The sequence below is a fragment of the Pelodiscus sinensis genome, chromosome 1 (genome assembly GCF_052426305.1).
Source record: "Pelodiscus sinensis isolate ZL-2025 chromosome 1, ASM5242630v1, whole genome shotgun sequence".
Taxonomy (NCBI): Eukaryota; Metazoa; Chordata; order Testudines; family Trionychidae; genus Pelodiscus; species Pelodiscus sinensis.
The window spans coordinates 76306346-76323804 of record NC_143052.1 but is presented as its reverse complement, the minus strand read 5'-3'; the positions used below and the strand labels follow the sequence as shown (position 1 = coordinate 76323804).

At 43.8% G+C, this 17459-nt stretch overlaps 1 long non-coding RNA gene across 1 annotated transcript in view; it reads left to right on the top strand.

Annotated features, from left to right (window-relative positions):
- Positions 1 to 17459, top strand: part of LOC142829975 (uncharacterized) — a 64261-nt gene that overhangs the window by 4972 nt on the left and 41830 nt on the right. The window contains exon 2 of the long non-coding RNA XR_016348672.1: positions 4706 to 4770. This is a non-coding gene — a long non-coding RNA (uncharacterized LOC142829975). The remainder of the gene's footprint in view (positions 1 to 4705; positions 4771 to 17459) is intronic.

Sequence of the window (17459 nt, the reverse complement as noted above, 5' to 3'; positions counted from 1 at the left end):
CCGTTATTCCTCGTGGGATGAGGTTTACTGGGGCTGCCGACAAAGGGCTTTGATGTCGGCAGCGGAGCGTCCAGACTAGCGTGCTGAGCCGACAAACAGCTGATCAGCTGTTTGTCGGCTCAGCGCGGCAGCCATGTAAATTTAAATGAAGCTGCGATCATTTAAATTGCGGCTTCATTTGCCTTTGCCAAAACAACAAATCTACATGGCTCCGTCGACGGAGCCATGTAGTTTAGACATACCCTTAGTGATATGGACTACATAATGTCCTCCTCTTGTGAGTTTACATTATATCTTCTGAACAGAAAAGTTACTACCCAAAGTAGTACATAGGGCTAACATGCTTGTTTGAATATAGGTCTATGTTCTTAGAGATTTCTGGGACAAGAACTTGACTGCCTTCAAAGTAATAATTGGAAATTCATAAGTAAGCTATATAATTGCTACATCAGGCAATACCAGGCTATGATTTCTGTTTAATGAGCCACATAATGCTAATTAGTCTGATGTTTCCGTGAAACAGCATACAGTTACTTTTGATAGAATGTAACGAAACTTTGCTGGTTATACCCATATTTGGCCTTACTCTCCCAGGTTTCTACTGGTTTCCTAAATTTCTTCTTTTTTTTAAAGAAAGAATTCAGATGTCCCAGTGTCTCTCTAAAGTGGTCACGTCTCCCATCCATTCTCTGCTGGAGAAAAAAAGAAAGTCTCAATAATTTATTTAGGCTTTTTTGTGTACAAAGGGGGGTGGCAATGGGTGGGGGAAGGTTCTGACCTTTGCTTGAATAGCTGCCAAAGAGAAAAAAAATAATCACTAAATGCTGCTAATAAGTTACATACTCTTAATATATTCATACAATTCTATTTCTGTAAGTGCACAGTCACTAAAAACCTTTCTGGATCTTGAGTATTGCCAAGTGCACAGTGGATGATTGTACAGTCAGTGGTAAACCACAAAGTACTGTGGACTTGCATACTCTGATATCTTTCCTTGGTTAGGGAACAACTGGTTAGGGAAGGCGCCATTAGGGTGATGGGTACATAGTAGAAAGCCAAACAGGTTCAATTCCTTCTTTTGCTTACCACAGAAAAGATTCCAGATTTTTCCAGCCATTCCTTCTTCACCAGACAGAAAGTCCCTATCTAATTCAAAAAGTCAACCAACCCATATTTCTGTCAGTGCTATAGTTTTGGCATCAGAGTTTATTATTCCACAAAAGTATTTGTTTCAACATATATGACGAAATCTATATTTCCCCCATATTTGTCAGTAATTTTCTTTGGCCCAATATATTTCAGTCAGCTGTAAACAAGCAAAAAAAAACCAACAACAACAAAAAAAGCAGCATACAATACTTTGTTATAAAACTGGAACATTTTGTTCTACGGTGAAGTGTGCTTATGAAGCCAAATACATTTTCAATTATAGGCTCTGTTATATAGTTGAAATATAATTTTATCTGAGTTTTTTTGTACTATACGATGTGGCAGCGTTGTGGTATTTCAACTGCTGACTTTCTGACATCCCTCCAGCTCATGTATGGTCTTTCAGTATTTCTACTATATAGTAAATCTCCATTTTCAAAGGTGTATAATTCATCTGTAAAGAATCATTCTAGACTTATATATGACACACAGGAATTTCACTTCGGGAAATCATCAAAACAATCCAATTTGCCTGAATAAAGAGGAAGGGATTCTGAGCAGGGACTAACGTTAGTATTCAAAGATGCTTGTTTTAGTTGTTTAAGTTAAACAGTAAACCATTCTGGTGATTAATCTTTGGGAAGTTTGCCAGTCCCCTTGGAGATTTTATTGTGACCTTAAGTCACAAGAATGCTTTGGGGGCAGCAATACAGTAATACTGATTAGCTTCTACCCTTTCCCCTTACATTTCCCTTCTTGCATTTTGCCAGTTTTCTGCCTCCCTTTTCAGAGAAATTACTTTATTCCCTCCCTGTATGACCATTTTTGCCCATACCTAATGAACTTTGTAAAGGAATTAAAACAAGGTCTTTGTTTCTTATGTTCACTTTATGCTGACTGCCATCATTGGAGTTGGAGGCAACTCCCTCGATAAGCCAAAAGAGAGCTTGATGTTGCGCACTTGTATGTCTCAAAGACAGCTTTAGATGAATATGGTAGAGATAAAGAATAACTTGAAATAAGAACAAATTATCAATGAGATTTAAAGCTCCTCCCAACCAGAGGATGTATGGGCTATTAATTGAGGTGATATTGTTACCTGTAAGACAAGGAGGAACTGGAGTACATCCTTACTAGGGGAGATTGTTCTAGACAATTTGGGTATGTCTACACTAGCTCATTAGTTTGAGCTAGGTAGGCAAATGAGGGCAACTGTAGTTGCAAATGAAGCCCGAGATTTAAATATCCCGGGCTTCATTTGCATCTTCCCGGGCGCCACCATTTTTAAATCCCCCTTAGTCCAAACTCCGTGCCCGTAGCTACACGCGGCACGGAGTAGGTAGTTCGAATTAGGATCTCTAATTCAAACTACCAGTACTCCTCCTTCCAAGAGGTACCGGTTCCACGAGGAGTACTGGTAGTTTGAATTAGAGATCCTAATTTGAACAACCTACTCCGTGCGTAGCTACGGGCATGGAGTTTGGACTAAGGGGGATGTAAAAATGGCAGAGCCCGGGAAGATGCAAATGAAGCCCGGGATATTTAAATCCCGGGCTTCATTCGCAACTCTGGTTGCCCTCATTTGCCTACCTAGCTTGAACTAACGAGCTAGTGTAAACATACAATTTCTGTGGACAGTAGAACTTCAGAAGGCTCCTAATTCCTGCTCTTGTCTTGATGCTGCAATGTCTAGAAAGGAGAGGTGGAAAGAGGAGTGATAGCTGGGGCAACCGCAGGGGCTGGGGCAGCAATCGGTCCACCAGGGACTACAGGTGCTCAAAGAGGGCATGGCCCTGCTCCCGGAGCTCCCTCAAGCTCTCCCGCCGCAGTTGCAGGTCCTCTTGCAACCACTGCTCCTGGCTGTAGACCTGACGTCCCTGCAACCGCTGCTGCTGCCTCTGGAACTCCTTCTGGTTGCAGGAGTGCCTGCTGGCCCAGGTGTGGGTGGATGGTCCAGGCGGTGTGGTCCATCCTGCACTTGCAGGTGCTACAGCTGTGGTGAAACAAGAGAAGTGGTGATTTCTCCCTGGGGATATAGCGGATGAAACCCAGCCCTCCTCTGCAAGGCACCATCACGTCCTGCTATCCCAGGGCATGAGCTGGCCCAGGACTGCATCCCAGCCCCTGGACTGCCTATAGTTTGGTGTGTGGGTGCGGGGGAGATGTACCCTGCCTCTGTGTAGAGGGGGCGTCTGGAGGGAGGGCAGTGTCTCTCCCTGGGGTCAGGAGCCTGTCATGTGCCTTCACGTGTAGACACATGTGGGAAACAGGTCAGGGTACCCGCATGGCACCCAGCTGGAGCCACAAGTCTTGGCTGGCATGGCAGATGCCCAGGTTGCAACCTGCTCTGTGGTTGTCAAGGCCAACACGCATGGGCCCTGGGCTCCCTGTCCCTCCCTGCCCCCCATAAGGGGACCATGAGGTTGCTCACTTGTGGAGGCCTCCCCAGCCTCGGGTGAGGCTGTTGACGGGCTCTCTGGTTCCACTTGGGGGTCCTGGGTGCAGGGCACTCTCCCTGCAGGCTCCTGGCTGCTGTCTTCCTCCTCTTGCTCCTCTTCCCCTGTGTCAGGGCTCTCTGCCCTGGGGTCAATGACAACCAGGAGGGCACAGACCATCTGACCCCCCAGGATGCAGTCCAGGGTCTCAAAGTGCAGGTAGTTCTCCGGCTTAGCCCCAGGTTGGGAGGCCCTGGCATAGGCCTGCTGCAGTTCTTTAATTTTGCTGCTCACCTGCTCCTGGCTGCACATGTGGCCTCTGGTGGCTAGGCTGGCAGCCGTGCGGCTGTAGATGGCCGCATTCCTGTGCCTAGTGTGAAGATCGTGGGCATTGGAGGTCTCCCCCAAAACTCAATGAGGCCCACGATCTCCGCAGTAGACCAGGAAGGCATCCACCTTTTGCGGCCACTGGCAGACTCCTGGGAGCCGCCAGCTTGGTCCTGGGGAGTGGTGGAGGGCTGGGTGGCAGCAAATGGCTGGCTCCTGCTGTGCCAGGTGCATGGTGTGCTGTCTGTGTGCTGGCACGCTGGCAACTGGCACAGGTACTGTGGCCAGAGACTGCCCCTTTAAGGGCTCCAGGGCTGAGGGGGGAGCAGATGAGTTTTCCTGGTTGTGCCCAGAGTGGCCACCAGGGCTCCCTGGGAAGGGCTGGAGGCCCCCTAATTTGAAATAAGTGTCTACACAGCATTTATTTTAAATTAGCTATTTCGAATTCAGTGTTATTCCTCGTAGAATGAGGTTTACCAAATTCAAAATAAGGGCTCCACTATTTTGAATTTATTTCAAGATTGCAGTTTGTATGTGTAGATGCTATTAAAGTTAATTCAAAATAATGGCTGTTATTTCAAATTAACTTTGTAGAGTAGACATACCCTAAGGCAGAGGTTCTTAACCAGTGAGGTGCGCCCTCCCCAGGGGAGGTGTGAAGGGGATACAGGGGAGGTGTGCCTAGTGTGCCTCCCAGAAAATTTATCACAATTGCCTTCTCACTGGATAAAATTCTAAAGTTTAGATTTCTTCATAATTAATGTTTATAATATTAATTTCTTATTAACTTCTAGAGATCAGCACACTACGAGAGCAGTGCGAATCAATCAGGCCTATGTGATGACACACTACAATAACAGTACGTGAGCATTGCCGACTTTCATCTTCAAATATTACATAAATTTGTTAGGAGACGGTTCAAAGTAAAAAGCTCATATTATTCATTTAGGCATTGTAACAGGGTTCACTCACCCCACAGTGAGTCCCAGGGTTCAGGCAGGCCTCGGGAATCGAGCCAGGCCTTCAGCTCAGGCTAGTCCTCAGAATCACCAGGCACCAGTAAAGCCTTGGGTTCCTCTAGGTCAGAGTGTTGCCCTGCTGGCCAGCTTGGCCAGGCCTCGACGGCCCAGGCAGGAAAGTCTTCGCTGTCCTGAGGGAAGGCAGCTGTGGGAGGCCTGGGCCAGGTCTCAGCCTCATCAGCCAGGAGCTCTGGGCGGGCGGGCGGGCGGGCGGGCGGGCAGGCGGGCAGGCCTCTGTCTCCCTCAGAGGCTGGGCCCCAACTGAGCTCCCTGGCAGAGTTCTTATAGTCCTAGCCACGCCCCTTACCTTCCTGTGAGGTGAGGGGGCAGGGCTAGGCTGTGCACAAAATGGCTTCCGGGGGGGTGTAAACATGAAGTTCACTTTCAGGAGCGGTGTGAAGGTAAAAAGGTTAAGAACCCCTGCCCTAAGGTATTATATGTCAACTGGTGACAGGCTGTTCCCCCAAACCACTGTGTAATATATACAGGGGTTGTATAGAATCATCTCCAAAGCAGCAGTTGGCAAAGTTGCAGTTATGCCTGCAAGAATAATACTGAGAAGATTGACACTATGCTTTCCTTCTAGACGAGGATACTGGAAAGCCTTCAGCCTTGGTCTTGCAAACTCTGGCATTGGGAACTCTTAGAGAAGCTGTGTGTTCCATATGTGAAGAGACTGTGGGAGTGGGATTGTAAAATGTGTAGTGATGAGAGTATAATTCAGGAAGAGAATTAGGTCATTACTAGGGGTATGTCTAGACTACAAGGTTTTGTCAACAGAAGTTTTTGTTGACAAAGCTTCTGACGACAAAGAGCGTCTAGACGACATCCAGTTCTGTCGACAAAGCATCCAATTCTGTCGACAGGGTGGACGCAAAGGACAGTGTAGATGCAATAATGCCTTCTATCGACAGAACTCTGTCGATAAAAGGCGTTATTCCTCGTAGAATGAGGTTTACATACGTCGACAAAATTGCTGAGTTTTGTCGACATTATGTCGACATAACTCAAAGGCAATGTGGACGCAGGTCTAGTTTTGTCGACAAAAGTCCACTTTTGTCGACAAAACCCTGTAGTCTAGACACACCCTAGTTGTTGAACTACAGCTATCAGAGCTATCAGATTACATCCCCCCGTAGACAAGACTTTAAATTCTGAACTACTTGTTATTTTGGATAAAGAACTAAAAGGTGGTAATGGTCCCAAGCTAGGCATTGATAAATACACTAGATGCCAGCACATGTGGAATTGCAACATTGATGGCAAAATGAAACATCAATCGAACAGCAGTGTGAGTTTAATTTAGCATTTTTATAACATTGCAAACAGACTGAGCCACAGAAAAGCACCAGAAGAATATGAAAGGTATCCTGTTTAGTTTAAAGTGGTTTGCACATTGACTTCTATCACATCCCAGGTACTGTGCAACTGTGAACTCACTTTAATTTCCTCATGTTTGAAATATTGCTGGGTTTTTTGCAATTGTACACTTACATTAAACCAATAACCCTTAACTGTTTTCAAATCATGACAATGAGTGCCATCTGTTCTAGTCATTTTTTTTACTCATTTTTGAATATGATGATTTAGGTTGACCCCCAACCCCATTTTCCCCAGTAAATTAACTTTCTGGTGGTAAATAAAGAGGAGTGAAACTATTAGGGTTTTGTTCAGATAGTCAGCCATCTGCCAGCTTTGTTACTTCTGAAACAGAATGGGTGATTTAAGAGACTAAAGAGTTGTCATGCCTACTTATATAAAAAAGAAAAAAAGAAAACATTTTGCACATATTCACACCTCCTTCATATCCCTCCTCTACACTTTTCTTTTTACAAAAAAATTGAAAAAAAATCAGCATAGGTTAGTTAGCTGGTGTGTTGTGGCCATGGCTTATCATGCTGTCCAGCATGTATCATTATTTCCTTGTACTCTCCATCTGTGTTTTGTATTCACCTTTTGTCTATATTCTTTTACTGAGATTGAAAACTCTTTGGGGCAGGGATTGGTTCTTTGTTATATATTCAGACAGTGCCTGACACAATAGATGCAACCACAATACAAATAATAGCAAACCCCAGTTTCTTTACACAGAACCACACTGTAACAATGAGCACAATTTTGATCCATTGCAAATTTAATTGACCTGAATAGAATCTTTTGACATCACAAAGGTAGTTTCTCATCAGCTACATTTGGGACTAGTAGATAATCCTGTTTTAATAGTAAATTAAACAAAACAGCATGGCATGTATCTGGAGAGTTATCTGTCTTGACTTATTATAGACCTTGCTTGAAAAGTTTTCTTTGGCTGTGCAAGCTAGGGGTATGATGCTCAGCTTGTGTAAAGATTCTCATGCTAACTCTTGTCTTGCTAGAATGCCAAAGGGTATGTCTACACTACCACCCTAGTTCGAACTAGCGTGGTTTATATAGGTAACCGGAGTTGCAAATGAAGCCCGGGATTTGAATTTCCCGGGCTTCATTTGCATGTTGCCGGGCGCCGCCATTTTTAAATGTCCGCTAGTTCGGACTCCGTGCCCGCGTCTACACGCGGCACTAACTAGGTAGTTCGGATTAGGCTTCCTATTCCGAACTACCGTTACTGCTTATGGAACGAAGTGTACCGGTAGTTCAGAATAGGAAGCCTAATCTGAATTACCTAGTTCGTGCCGCGTGTAGCCGCGGGCACGGAGTCTGAACTAGCGGACATTTAAAAATGGTGGCGCCCAGCAACATGCAAATGAAGCCCGGGAAATTCAAATCCCGGGCTTCATTTGCAACTCCGGTTGCCTACATTAACCACCCTAGTTCGAACTAGGGTGGTAGTGTAGACATACCCCAAAATAGTACAGTTTGAACTTCTCCGGTCTGGGACTCTCTGGTCCTGCAATATCCGTAGTCCTAATGTAAGACCAGAGAGCCCCTGGACCCGTGAGTCCTGGCTCTGGACAGCCTTGGGACTGCGGAGTGCCAGAGGCCCTGGGGCTGTCCATGAAGCTCCAGAAGCCCTGGAGCAGCTGAATCCTGGTGGCCCAGGACAGCAGAGCCCTGGAACCCTGCAGCAATGGGGCCCCTCCCCTCTGGAGCAGTGGAGCCCAGGTGACTCTTGAGCATTGGAGCCCTGGCAGCCCCGGGGCAATGGAGCTCCAGTGCTCCGGAGCAGCAGAGCCCTGGCTCCCTGGAGTAGTAGAGATTCGGTGGCCCAGAGCAGTAGAGCTCCAGTGACTCTGGGGGCAGTGAAGTCCTGATGGCCCTGAACAGCAGAGCTCTGGTGGCCCAGATCAGCAGAGCTCCAGCACCCTGAAGCAGTGGATCCCCAGCAATTTCGGGGCAGTTGAGCCCAGACGGCCCTGGGGTGGCAGAGCCCTGGTGGCCTGGAGCAGCTGAGTCTGGCAATTTTGGGGCAGTGGGCCCTAGCAGCCCCAGGATTGGCCGAGGAGCTGGGAGCCCAGTGGCCCAGGGGCAGGGGAGCCTGGCAGACCTCCCCTAGTCTGGCAAACCCTCTCCTTCAGAATTGGTCAGGTCCCCAATATGCCACACCAGGGAGGTCCAACCTGTAGTGCAGTGATGGTAGCATGCTCAGTGGTCAATGCTGCCACTGGTTAGCTGCTTTGAGTACAAACCCACCTACATTTTGTGGGCACATACTCAATGCTACTAATCTTTGTCACCACCACTCATAGGGTATGTCTACACTACCCTCCTAGTTCGAACTAGGAGGGTAATGTAGGCATACCGCACTTGCAAATGAAGCCCGGGATTTGAATTTCCCGGGCTTCATTTGCATAAGCGGGGAGCTGCCATTTTTAAATCCCCGCTTGTTCGAACCCCGTGTAGCGCGGCTACACGGGGCTCGAACTAGGTAGTTCGGACTAGGATTCCTATTCCGAACTACCGGTACACCTCCACGACCTACCTAGTTCGAGCCCCGTGTAGCCGCGCTACACGGGGTTTGAACAAGTGGAGATTTAAAAATGGCGCCTCCCCGCTTATGCAAATGAAGCCCGGGAAATTCAAATCCCGGGCTTCATTTGCAAGTGCGGTATGCCTACATTACCCTCCTAGTTCGAACTAGGAGGGTAGTGTAGACATACCCATATTGCCTATGACATACCTATGTTACAATTTTTTGTGCATTAGCTCAGATCAGAGTTACATGAGTATCTCTATGGGTAGGTCTACACTAAAGTGGAAGGCCGATTTAAGATATGCAACTCCAGCTATGTTAATTATGTAGCTGGAATCGATGTATCTTAAATAACTGTTTACATAGTGGTAAGTCTACAGGAGAAAATTCTTCCTTCAACTTCCCTTACTCCTCATGAGGAGCAGCAGTACCGGCACCAGTAGGGTACCCTCTCAGTTTGCATTAGTGAGCCTTCAGTAGACCCACTAAATTGAAGTTTGGAAGATACTACACTGGGTGGACATGGCCTATGTGAGTAGGGAATCACACGCTAGCTGTGATATCCTACTAAAAGTCCGATTAACAATGATCCTCAAGTTGTGTAGGCATTTATACTAGTGCAAAGTGAAAGTTACAATTTTGATTTGGAAGGAAGAAATATCTATTTGTTCTTTATCAGTTAGAAGTTGTTAATCCATGCTAAAATGTATTGTCATTGAAAGGTATCCCTGTTTCTCTGTCTCAGTGATATTTCTGCTTACCTACACATTGGTTTACATATGCATTTATATAATGATAATAATTATAAAGTTATAAAATATCTTCATAGATCTGGGTGCAAGCCAGGCTCATTAGATTATCTAGTCTGACCTGTATAACACACATTGAATTTCACTGAATTTCTCCTGTATGCAGCCCAGTAATTTGTGTTTGATTAAAGTGAAAACAAATTCAGAAAGGCATCCAACTTTGATCTGAGGACTTCAAGGGACTGAGAATCCAATACTTTGCTAGGTGCCCACTTTGAATTAACTCAACTTAATGCCGAGAATATGAACACAACTCTCACTCCAAGAATAGATTAGTCAGATAGCAGGCAAAAGTGGCACCAGCATCTCATAATCCCACAGCACTTCCTACAAGACATCATGGGGAATGTGGGCATGTGCCTTTTCCAGGTCTACAAAAGAAAGGCAGGTTGGATTAGCAAGATCCTGCAATCTCTCGGGTATCTCTAAGAGAGCAAAGACCTGGTCAATTTTTCCATAGCTGGGACACAATCCACATTGTTTTTTAATTTGAGATTCACGTCATAGGCATAACCTCATTTCCAGCATCCTGCTACAGGCTTTGCTGGGAAGACTGAGGAGAGTAATCCTCCTATAGCTGGAATAAACTTTCTACTCTCCTTTTCTTAAAGATTGGGATCAGCATGCTGCTTTGTAAGTCCAAAGTTACTGTACCCACCTTTTATACAACACTGAAGAGGTGTGTTAACTATGCTGCCTCAACATTGTCCAGTGTTTTCAACATATCTGGATGAATCTCATGCATCCAGTCTGCTTTACCACTATACAGGCTCTTTACTGACATATGGACCTCAGCATCAAAATAGATCCAATCTCACTGGAGGTTTCAGGTCCATTGGGTTGAGGAGTTCCTCAGACTGCTCCTTCCATCAGTTCCTGATGATCTCCTTGGTCAAGTTCATCATTACATCACCCTATCTTAGTACAGCCTAAGAAATGTCCCTCTGGCCCCTCCTAAAGCAACGGATTATTAGCTTGAACATCTTTGAGGCCACCCAGTAACCATTCTTTATGGTCTCTCCAAACTCTTTCCAAGCCTGGGCTTTTGCTTCAATGACTGCCACAACAGCAACCCTCTTAGCCAGCCAGCACCTCTGAGCCATATCAGGCATCCAGTTCACCAGCATTGCTAGAAAGCCACAAGAAGGACCATGATTTTATGATTATAAATCATTAAAGCGTTCAAAATATATTCACTACCAATTTTCTTTCCTTTGTAAAGGAAACAAAACCCTGACCCTATGTATACTGATCCACATGAGTTCAGTGGGACTACTGATACATCTAAAATTATTTGCATATGTAAATGTTTGCAGGTTAGGGGCCTGAATTATCATCAGTGGTTGATAGCTATGTCCTAGAATGATATGTTCCATCAAGAAAATTAATAAGTAAAAAGTGTTCTGAAACTGCATCACATTCTTTTTGTGATGATTTTCCTATTAAACTGGTACCCTGAAGTTGCCTCTTTGTTTTATATCACATGGAGGAAAAAAAATCTAATTACCTTATAAATGAGTTAGGAAGATAATTGTGGATCATTCAGTACAAAAAACAGTGATGGATTCTAAATTATTTTGCTGGTATAATCAAAAGCCATGTCTCTAATGACAAAGATTTGTTCTGCAAGATACAATTAAAGTGTTATTTGAATTAGAGAGAAAATACACGTTATACTAAATGTTTGAAGTTTAAATTAAATTAGTGCTTTTTAAGTTGCCTATGATAAATATTCAAGCAGAACATGTACAGACATTTACTATATTCATTAGATAGACATCCCCATGTAATAATTTGTCTGATTAGTATTAAATCCCCATGGTCAAAATTTCTAAACCATTTACTTTTTAGTGCAAAATATCTATATTTCATCTTGGTCCCAAATAAATAATCTGGACAAAATATGTGAAAAATTATGGAAGATCTTTAACAGCTCTCAGACAAAGCACTTCAAATGGAAAAGAAAAATCAAGAAAGGAGACAAAGTTGTTTTTTCATTCTGTGATGTGAAGTGAGACATCAATCCCTAAAAACTAGATGTTTTATGTTGTTTTGTTTCAATATTCTTCATTCCCCCATCTTCTAAAGAAAAAAAACCCAATTATATTCCTCTTATCTCCATGCAGTCTTTGCAAAGTCAGTAATCATAGAAGCCTTTTTGGATTTTTTTCAAGCTCTCTGATGTGATCTAGAAATGTATATTTCCATGAGAGATGAGTTATATATCCTTTCAGCCTACTGAACTAAAAGGGAAACTTACTTTAAAAATAAATTTGATTCTTAACTCCTTCACAATTAAAGTAAAGAAAGTTCAAAGGTTTAACTTCAGAACAACTTAAAGCTTCAGTTAGCTGTCTATCAATGTGAAACACTCCATCAGATACATTACATTAATTGCGTAGCTTAGGTCGAAATATTTGGCTTTTGGTGCTGCCTACACAACAGGAAGTCAAAGGCAGAAAACTTTTCCTTTGACTTCCCTTATTCCTCATGAGTTGGAGTAAGAAGTCTTCCAGCTCAATATTATTTCAAAATAAAGGCTGGTAGTGTAGACATGTACTATGTTATTCTGGAATAACGTCAATTATTCTGAAATAACGGTGTTCCGTAGACGTAACCTAAATGACTATACGGGGAATAGCATAGAATGAAGTCACCATCTAGTAGAGGCACCAATATATGTAATAAATTTATCTTTTTTCTCAAAGTAATGGTAAAGCACAGAATGAAACTTAAAATGAAAGATCTAAACAGTTGGCAGCTTTTGATCTTACTTGCAAAGCTATGTTATAAGATTAAATGTTAATGAATAAAGTATTTCCTTACAATATTAAGAGGTCAAAATACAAGTTAAGACCCTTTTAGTTACTTGAACTTTTTCAGGATATGCTGGGGGCATCATGTTTGTTTGTTTTTTAAGTAGAAATTTTCCTTCACTATTGTCTAATTCAAATGCTATTCAGCTATATTCTCCCATTGCTGCAGAAAATTAAGAAGAAATATTTTGAGGACTTAACCATTAAAAATGGAAGGTAAAAAGTCACAGTACATATTCTTCTTTTGAGCTGTGGAGGAGACATGCCCTTGAATTTTAAAATTGTATAGTACTTTATAATGTAGAAAATTAAATAATAAAAAGACAGTTTGGAAAGACATTTAGTTTCTTAGGTTTTGAAAACTAAAAACTAAACATTCAAATGAGACTAGTAATTTGGGGTGCTTTATTTTCAGGTGTATAACTTGAAACATCTTACCAAAGGCTTACCAAATACAAAATTCTGTGACAGGTCACACTGAATTACATGATATTACTCAATATAATAAGTACTGCATCTAGTATTATGTATTTGCAGGAGTGAACCTTTAAATGTTAACCTTTTAATGAGATTTTAAAAGATTTGGTTAAATGTTTGTTCAAACACACTGCTGTGTGTGTTTGTCCACTCATACATGTACATGCTCCAGTATATGAACTAGTTTATTTGTGGCTGTTACTACAGTAAGAGAAGTTACAACAACAACATCATCAACAACAACAAAAGTCTGACTCCAGAGAATTAAAAATATGGACAAAAGTTACCAAATGAATTTTGTAATTTTCTATCTATATCTTCATAGGCAATCATATGCAAATATATATGCATTATTTTTTAAATACACCAGTTGACTTTTTGGGGGCACATGCGAAGTACGGGAAAGCAGCAAAATCATAAGAATTGCTAATGGCATGTATAGCTCAGTATCTTGTCTCCATCAGTGGCAGTACTAGATTCATCAACGGCTATAGGTGAAGTTTCCTCCAAACCCCCAAAAGTTAAGAAATTGGCTTGTGACCAGAAGAACAATGCTATTTGGTCATTTAATAATATCTTTTTAATATGTTAATATTACCTCTTCTATAAATGTCTCTTTTTTTGTATTCTAGTCAGAGCTCTATCAGTCAATACCTTGTGACTTCCACAGGATGATTGTACATTGTGTAAAATAGTATTTCCTTATCAATTTTTAAATGCCTTCCCTTTCAGTTGTATTGTGAGAAATTGTAAATAGGACTACCTTATTTGCATCCTCTATATTGTCATTATTTTGAACAACACCATTATATACCCTTTCCCTTCCCCCCTGTCATCTCCTCTGTGAATTAAACAGTTTTTGTACTTTTGGTCTCTTCAGTAATCACTCTCTTTGAACTCTCATGTCTAATGCTAATAGGAATACCAGCTTAACAAAGAACAACAAACTAGACATTAATTTCCATTGTAATAAGGCATTAAAAGAGTCTGGTGAAGAGAGGCAGAACCAGAGTAACAGATAGTAATTGCGTTGTTATTTTTTGTTGTTTGTTAAACATGCTAAAGAAGATCTTTCTAAAAAAAACTGAGCCTATTGTAAGATTGCCTGGTTCCTTATTGCCATATTTTTGAAGGATAGTGGAGTTAGTTGTCAATTGTTTTATGTAATTGTATAACATGATTAAATTCACATATTTGCACTAGTGCATTCCCTTGACTTCAGTGGGGCTTGCTGAAATCAGCTGAGATCTGTTCTAGTTAAAGTTCCATACTACTTATTTAGTATTCTACACTGTTTTACACAATATATCTATATTCTATTTCCCTATTCCCTTAAGTTGTTTAGAGGCTTGTTTTCTTGGCAAAATTTGAATACGGTTATTATAGAAACTTAGTAGGGATGGCTCTGAATTTCACTATTATTTATATTGTAGTGAAGCAGAATAGCTGCCAATGAGCCAAAAAAGCTCAGAGAGCAGCTGGGTCAAGTTTTATAGGAGAAGTTGTTGGGCCTAATTGGGATGAAGTAATGAGAGAGGCTTAGTTCATGTCTGAGCTGTTTGGGCTTCACTTACTGTTATAACAATCTTCTTTGGGAGTTTATGGGAAAGTAGAGCTTGTGGGGAGGTAGGGCAGGGGTAAGAGAGGGATCCCCCAGATACTTTCTGTAATAGAAAAACTTGTTGATGGTATAATATCTTTGAAAAGTTTTAAAGGCACATTCCACCTAAAGCCGCATAGAATTTTGAATTATTTGTGCCACATTTTTTGCACAGAATGGACACAGACCATCTCACAGTCTCATACTGCATATTGGTAACCCTGAAAAAACAGAGTAAAGGTCAAAACCCCCATTGTGCGAGGTACAGTTTTAAACACAGAAGGCAACAGTACCAGCCCCCAAGAATTTACAGTCTAATGAGAAGGGTGAGAGGCACTTCACATTGCACTGTGGGAAAGAAAGAGATTGTCCAAGGCAGAGAGAATAGAGGAGAAAGGGAGGGGGAAATCGATGTGGAAGACAGTAGAGAGAGGGAAGGAGACAGAGTTGAGGATAAGAAGTCCAGTAGAAAGAGAGAGGGTGAGTGAGGCTGAGTAGCTGAAGAGTTGCAGTAGCACTGACGGATGAAATGAAAGGAGGAAAGAACAACCAATAAGAACACAGTAAATAAAGAAATCCAGGGTCCAGATTTCAGGTGATAATATCAGGAGACTGGGAAGGCTACTCGCAGATGCTGCTGCTGTTCTCCATGTGGTAAGCTGCTGGTCCTACTTCCCCAGGGAGTTCCTTTTCATTTGTTGGGGTGGATGGAGGGATGGATGGATTTTGATGACTCTCTGGCCTGAACTGCTTTGGAGAAACAGCTCTAAGAGGCTGGATACTTCTCTAATTATGACTACTCACATATCTTTATTAGACTACTGCTATAATTTCCTGCACAAAGACAGACTAACTAGTTGAATTAATAAATGAGTGATTCTGTATCCTGGGGCTCATCATATACCAAAGCAGCCATGATAATGCTGCTGTCTGTATGATTCTGATGAGACCTCACTTGGAGTATTCTATTTATTCAGTTCTGGAAAATGAGCTGTTATTGCTATCTTTGCCTTGCCATGTAATGTTGCATTAAGTAAATTCCTTTCTTCATAAATGAGAACATTGAATGGATTCGTAATGCAATGTATCCATCCATTCTAGAAACTGACTTTTTAAAAGTTTCATCAACCAGATTTATTAGAAGTTTTAGCTTAATTTACAGATCTCTGGTACATGTATCTAGATAAGAAAATCTAGAAAGATTAGCTTTCAGAAGTGAGAAATAATTTGGCTTTTAGAACTGTTGTGACTCCTGTCATGTTAAATATTTGCTTATAAGTCAAAATGAAATTCCACTTTAAGAATTCAAAGTTTAAACTGGTAAAGATGAGACAGATTGACTTCTTTGAGCTTTTATATATAAACTAGCCAATTAGCCCATCATAAGACAGGATTTTCAGGTCTCTCCTCCACATTGGTCTTCTCTCCTAAGCCTCCACTCTCGCGCTGTCTCTCTCTCTCTCTCCTCCTACTGCCTCCCCCTCCCTGTCTCAGCTCTCCTCCGCCTCCTGCCTCTCTCACCTTCTGCCTCTCTCTCCCTCTCTTTCTTTCTCTTCTCCCCCTCCTGCCACTCACTCTACCTTTGTCTTCTCCTCCTCCTCCTGCCTCTCCCTCCCCTCCGTCTCTCCCCTTCCCCTTCCTCTTCCCCTCCCAGGGTATGTCTACACTACAAAGTTAATTCGAACTAACAGACGTTAGTTCGAATTAACTTTGATAGGCGCTACACTAGCGCTCCGCTAGTTCGAACTTAATTCGAACTAGCAGAGCGCTTAATTCGAACTAGGTAAACCTCATTCTACGAGGACTAACGCCTAGTTCGAATTAGCTAGTTCGATTTAAGGGCTGTGTAGCCACTTAATTCGAACTAGTGGGAGACTAATCCTTCCCAGCTTGCCCTGGTGGCCACTCTGGCCAACACCAGGGAAACTCTTCTGCCCCCCTCCCGGCCCTGGAGCCCTTAAAGGGCCACGGGCTGGCTACACAGTTTGTGCCAGTTGCAAGCCTGCCAGCACCCAGCCAGCAGACCCTGCACCTGGCACACCATGAGCCAGCCAACCGATGCCACCCAGCCCTCCGCCTCTCCCGGGGAACAGCCTGGCGGCTCCCAGGAGCCTGCCCGGGGCTGCAAGAGGCGGGCGCCCGCTTGGTCAAGTGCGGAGATCGTGGACCTCATCGAGGTTTGAGGGGAAGCCTCCAATGTCCACGATCTCCGCACTAGCCATAGGAACGAGGCTGTCTACAGCTGCATGGCTGACAGCCTGGCCGCCAGAGGCAACCAGCGGACCCGGGAGCGGGTCTGCTGTAAAATAAAGAACCTGCAGCAGCCCTACTCCCGGGCCTGCCTGCAAGGAGCCGACCCGGAGGCCTGCCCCCACTTTCAGGCCCTGGACTGCATCCTGGGGGCTCACGCTGTCCCTGCATCAACCCCGGGGCAGAGGGACCCGTCCTGGACACCGATGAGGAGGAGCCGGAGGACGCCGAGAGCCAGGAGCCTGCCAGGAGCCTGACCAGGACCCAGGACCCCCGAGAACCGCACAGATCACATCTCCTGTGTCGTCCGAGGCCGGGGGGGCCTCCACCTGTGAGTACCATCATGCTCCCCTTATGTGTACGGAGTGGTGGGAGGGGAGAGGGAGTCCAGGGACCGTGCGTCTGGGCCTTGCCCACCATGGAGCAGCAGCTGGGTGTCATGCAGGAGCCTTGGCCTTGCAGAGGGGGGCTGGGTTTCACCCATCTTGTCCCCAGGGAGAACTGACCGCTGCTCTTGTTTCACCACAGCCGCAGCACCTGGGACTGCAGGGCACACCACCCCGCCTGCAACAGCCACCTGTGCCCGGGCCAGCAGGTGTGGCAGGAGCCAGGAGGACTACCAGCGGCGGCACCTCCGGTTCATAGAGCAGCTGCTCCACAACCAGGAGCA